This window comes from Lissotriton helveticus, chromosome 4_1 (genome assembly GCF_964261635.1).
Source record: "Lissotriton helveticus chromosome 4_1, aLisHel1.1, whole genome shotgun sequence".
In the NCBI taxonomy this organism is placed as follows: Eukaryota; Metazoa; Chordata; class Amphibia; order Caudata; family Salamandridae; genus Lissotriton; species Lissotriton helveticus.
Genome location: NC_136063.1, coordinates 1,934,013,828 through 1,934,019,460, shown reverse-complemented (window position 1 = coordinate 1,934,019,460; position 5,633 = coordinate 1,934,013,828).

Genomic DNA, 5,633 nt, shown 5'->3' with positions numbered 1-5,633 from the left:
TGTGCAGTACAGAGCAGGTACATCATAGGCAGGTAACGAGAGGGCAGAATGCAGTATCAGAGCTTCAACAGGGCATTGTGCAGTACAGAGCAGGTCCATCAGAGGCAGCACGTGAGAGGGGCTAAGTGCATCAACAGTCCATTGCACAGAACAGGTCCATCAGAGGCAGCACGTGAGAGGGGCTAAGTGCATCAACAGTCCATTGCACAGAACAGGTCCATCAGAGGCAGCACGTGAGAGGGGCTAAGTGCATCAACAGTCCATTGCACAGAACAGGTCCATCAGAGGCAGCACATGAGAGGGGCTAAGTGCATCAACAGTCCATTGCACAGAACAGGTCCATCAGAGGCAGCACGTGAGAGGGGCTAAGTGCATCAACAGTCCATTGCACAGAACAGGTCCATCAGAGGCAGCACGTGAGAGGGGCTAAGTGCATCAACAGTCCATTGCACAGAACAGGTCCATCAGAGGCAGCACGTGAGAGTGCAGAATGCAGTATCAGAGCATCAACAGGGCATTGTGCAGTACAGAGCAGGTACATCATTGGCAGTAAACGAGAGGGCAGAATGCAGTATCAGAGCATCAACAGGGCATTGTGCAGTACAGAGCAGGTACATCATAGGCTGCACAAGTACGTGTCCCTACCAACCCGTCACAGGAACCACAAGAGTGCCACGCAGTTCTCAATGGACACACCATGTGAAATAACATTTGAGTGAAGTGTTCAGCACCTCACATCACAGAATCAGGGGGACTGCGTGAACTACCTGCCTCGGACACACTGGCAGCACCAGCAACAGGAGTGTGAGACACAGCCACAGCCCGAGTGACACACACATGGGCCACGGACCCAGACACACTGGCAGCACCAGCTACAGGAGTGTGAGACACAGCCACAGCCCGAGTGACACACACATGGGCCACGGACCCAGACACACTGGCAGCACCAGCAACAGGAGTGTGAGACACAGCCACAGCCCGAGTGACACACACATGGGCCACGGACCCAGACACACTGGCAGCACCAGCAACAGGAGTGTGAGACACAGCCACAGCCCGAGTGACACACACATGGGCCACGGACCCAGACACACTGGCAGCACCAGCAACAGGAGTGTGAGACACAGCCACAGATGTAGTCACTGACACGTGAGCCACTGACCCAGACAGACTGCCAGCACCAGAAACAGGAGTGTGCAACACAGCCACAGATCTTCTAACTGACACGTGAGCCATAGACCCAGATACACTGCCAGGACCTGCAACAGGAGAGGGCACAACTGACACTGTGCCACCATCTGATACATGAGAGTCAACTGTACCAGCGCCACTGGGACAACTGAAATGATGAGCCACAGGGCTGTATGGGCCAGGAGGCAGGGTGGGCCTGGGAGCTGGGGATAGCTGACCTAGAGCCAAATCGGGGTTGGCAGGTGTCAATGGTGTGTGTCTGCGTTTCTTAGGGATGTGTGAGTGCACCCTGGACAGGACAGGACTGCCAAGTGGTGGGGACTCCAAAGAATCACCACCCACCATAGGTGGAGCATCTGCTGCCGGGGATCTGGTTTCTGGGGACGTGCTGGAGCCTGCTTGTCGTTTGCTCTGTGCCTGCCGCCTGGACTCGGAATCATGTGTAATGGGGGATGCAACTACAGGGGACACCCTCCTCTGCTTCTGACTGGCCTGGATGGGAGTGGAGGTATGGGGGGACTCCGCCGCGGAGACATCAGTTTGGCGTTTAGTAGAAAACATCAGCCTCAGTGCAGCCAGGGGTGAAGTATGCCTGTCCTTGATTGCGCCATTGTCCATGCTAGATGCCTTGTCCATAGGATGTGCCTTATCCTTAGGTGGAGTGTTGTCTCTGGATGTAGCCTGTGCCCTGGTCGCCGCCCTGTTCCTGCCAGCAGACTTGTCGTCTGTGGTGCACCTGTCTCCAGTAGACACCTGCTCTCTGTGTGTGTCCCTGCCCTTGGGAGATGGACCTTGCTCTGCTGTGGGCCTGCCCTTGGGAGTCTCCCAGCTCTTAGTAGGTGCCTTTGTCTTGTCCCTGCCCTTGGGAGTGTCCCTTTCCTCTGCTGTGGGCCTGCCCTTGGGAGTCTCCCAGCTCTTAGTAGGTGCCTTTGTCTTGATAACAGACAGAGCTCTTGAGGCAGAAGCCGAGAGCCAAAAAACGCCAATTTTTAAAGATTACTTTTAGAAATATTGTTGTGTAGAATACTGTGATTGCTGCAACTTTTAAAGATTACTTTTAGAATTGTGGTGTGATAAACTGTATTCCTAAAATCCTACCTACTGCTTCCTGGTTGATTGACCCCCTCGCGTAGCCGAGTCAGGCACTGAGGCGGGCTGAGGACAGCCAGCGCGACCCTTCGGGCAACGCCCACTGAGTTAGGCCACGCCCCCCCTGCTCACGCTATAAAATTCGCGCGCTTTCTATCAGCGCTTGATAACAGACAGAGCTCTTGAGGCAGAAGCCGAGAGCCAAAAAACGCCAATTTTTAAAGATTACTTTTAGAAATATTGTTGTGTAGAATACTGTGATTGCTGCAACTTTTAAAGATTACTTTAGAATCGTGGTGTGATAAACTGTATTCCTAAAATCCTACCTACTGCTTCCTGGTTGATTGACCACCTCGCGTAGCCGAGTCAGGCGCTGAGGCGGGCTGAGGACAGCCAGCGCGACCCTTCGGGCAACGCCCACTGAGTTAGGCCACGCCCCCCCCTGCTCACGCTATAAAATTCGCGCGCTTTCTATCAGCGCTTGATAACAGACAGAGATCTTGAGGCAGAAGCCGAGAGCCAAAAAACGCCAATTTTTAAAGATTACTTTTAGAAATATTGTTGTGTAGAATACTGTGATTGCTGCAACTTTTAAAGATTACTTTTAGAATTGTGGTGTGATAAACTGTATTCCTAAAATCCTACCTACTGCTTCCTGGTTGATTGACCCCCTCGCGTAGCCGAGTCAGGCGCTGAGGCGGGCTGAGGACAGCCAGCGCGACCCTTCGGGCAACGCCCACTGAGTTAGGCCACGCCCCCCCTGCTCACGCTATAAAATTTGCGCGCTTTCTATCAGCGCTTGATAACAGACAGAGCTCTTGAGGCAGAAGCCGAGAGCCAAAAAACGCCAATTTTTAAAGATTACTTTTAGAAATATTGTTGTGTAGAATACTGTGATTGCTGCAACTTTTAAAGATTACTTTAGAATTGTGGTGTGATAAACTGTATTCCTAAAATCCTACCTACTGCTTCCTGGTTGATTGACCCCCTCGCGTAGCCGAGTCAGGCGCTGAGGCGGGCTGAGGACAGCCAGCGCGACCCTTCGGGCAACGCCCACTGAGTTAGGCCACGCCCCCCCCCTGCTCACGCTATAAAATTCGCGCGCTTTCTATCAGCGCTTGATAACAGACAGAGCTCTTGAGGCAGAAGCCGAGAGCCAAAAAACGCCAATTTTTAAAGATTACTTTTAGAAATATTGTTGTGTAGAATACTGTGATTGCTGCAACTTTTAAAGATTACTTTAGAATTGTGGTGTGATAAACTGTATTCCTAAAATCCTACCTACTGCTTCCTGGTTGATTGACCCCCTCGCGTAGCCGAGTCAGGCGCTGAGGCGGGCTGAGGACAGCCAGCGCGACCCTTCGGGCAACGCCCACTGAGTTAGGCCACGCCCCCCTGCTCACACTATAAAATTTGCGCGCTTTCTATCAGCGCTTGATAACAGACAGAGCTCTTGAGGCAGAAGCCGAGAGCCAAAAAACGCCAATTTTTAAAGATTACTTTTAGAAATATTGTTGTGTAGAATACTGTGATTGCTGCAACTTTTAAAGATTACTTTAGAATTGTGGTGTGATAAACTGTATTCCTAAAATCCTACCTACTGCTTCCTGGTTGATTGACCCCCTCGCGTAGCCGAGTCAGGCGCTGAGGCGGGCTGAGGACAGCCAGCGCGACCCTTCGGGCAACGCCCACTGAGTTAGGCCACACCCCCCTATCGACCGTATTTAATAATGTGCTGTTTCCGGAGGCGCAGCGGACGGGCGCAGCGGGCGCGCCGGCGGTGCGCCGAAGGCGCGCCAAAGGCAAGCCCGTCTGCGCCCGTCCGCGACCAGACGGGACCAGGGGCTATAAACCCTGCCTCCCCTACTCCTCAGGGCAGGACTTACAGCTCGACAGCCCTACACAGTTTAGGAAGAACCATCGCTCCTCGGTGCACGCATATATATGCTCCCACAGAGCTTCCCCTTTACTGTCCAGACTGTAAGCACTCCTTCCGGAACACTCCGCTGGCCCCAGCTCAGAAATACAGTATGTATGCACTAAACTGCCGCTCACTACCTAAGCACTGTACACAAATTGCCATGCTACTTGAGGAGCACAAACCAGACGTGCTCTTTTTGACAGAAACATGGCTCACGGCTCAAGCGGAGCCTGATATAGTCGCTGCCTTATCAACCGGCTATCACATTCTCAGACTCGACAGACCGGTAGGGAGAGGGGGTGGTCTGGCCATTATTACAAAGGACCAGTACCTCTGCTGCACTACAGCAGACACTATCCCTGGCTGTGAGAGTCTGGAATTCTGCATTGAGTTTAATGCAAATAACTCTTTCTCAGGTACCTTGATTTATCGCCCCCCTGATTCTGCAAAATCATTCCTTGGAGCTATCCCAGAGATTATAGCAAAAAGAATTTTGCAGTCGGCCAACCACACGGTGCTGGGAGACCTCAACCTGCATTTTAACTCGCCATCAGACCATGCCGCCATGGAGTTAATAGATGACCTGGGAGCCCTCCAACTGGTCCAGTTGGTTACTGCCCCGACCCACGAAAAAGGCAACCTTCTGGATCCTATCTTTAGCAATTGTATGGATCTAATCACGGACCAACCCATCCCCCTCCCATGGTCCGACCATTTTCTGGTCCCGTTCTCCTGGGTCACTGTCAAAGCCCCCCAACCTACCCCCCAAACTACAATGAGGAGAAACTGGTCTAAACTCCCCGTGGAACTGTGGAGACGTGAGCTAGACTCCACTCGCCCGCCACATTGCCCAGACCCCAACCTGGCTTACGAAAACTATGTAAGTTGGATCACAAACTCCTTGGATCCACTCCTGCCTCTTCGCAGATCATCCTCAAAGCGAGTGCGGAAATCAGCCCCCTGGTTTTCCGACTCGCTAAGAGAGTTAAAACGTATTTGCAGACAACAAGAGAGAGCCTGGCGCTTGGACTTCCTCCCGGAAAAGAAGACATCCTATAGAGAGGCGATCAGAGTCTATAAAGAAGGGGTTAGGACAGCTCAGGCACGCTACTATTCCGACAAAATCTTGGAATCTAAATCCAAGCCCAAGGAAATTTTTAATATTATAAAACAATCTACCAGTGCCGTCACTGCTCCCCTTCTGATTAAGACCCAGGAGCAATGTGACGAACTGGCGGAATTCTTTTATAATAAGGTACTAAACATATACTCTACCTTTCCAGCCACGGCCTCAATCCACGAGGCGTCCGATTCATCTCACCTGGAAAACTTCCCCCTCCCAGACCAGCCGACTCTTGAGCATACACTTGCTCACTTCCCCCTCCTGGACCTTGACACTTTAGACAAAGTGGCACGCCAAGTAAAGTCGGGC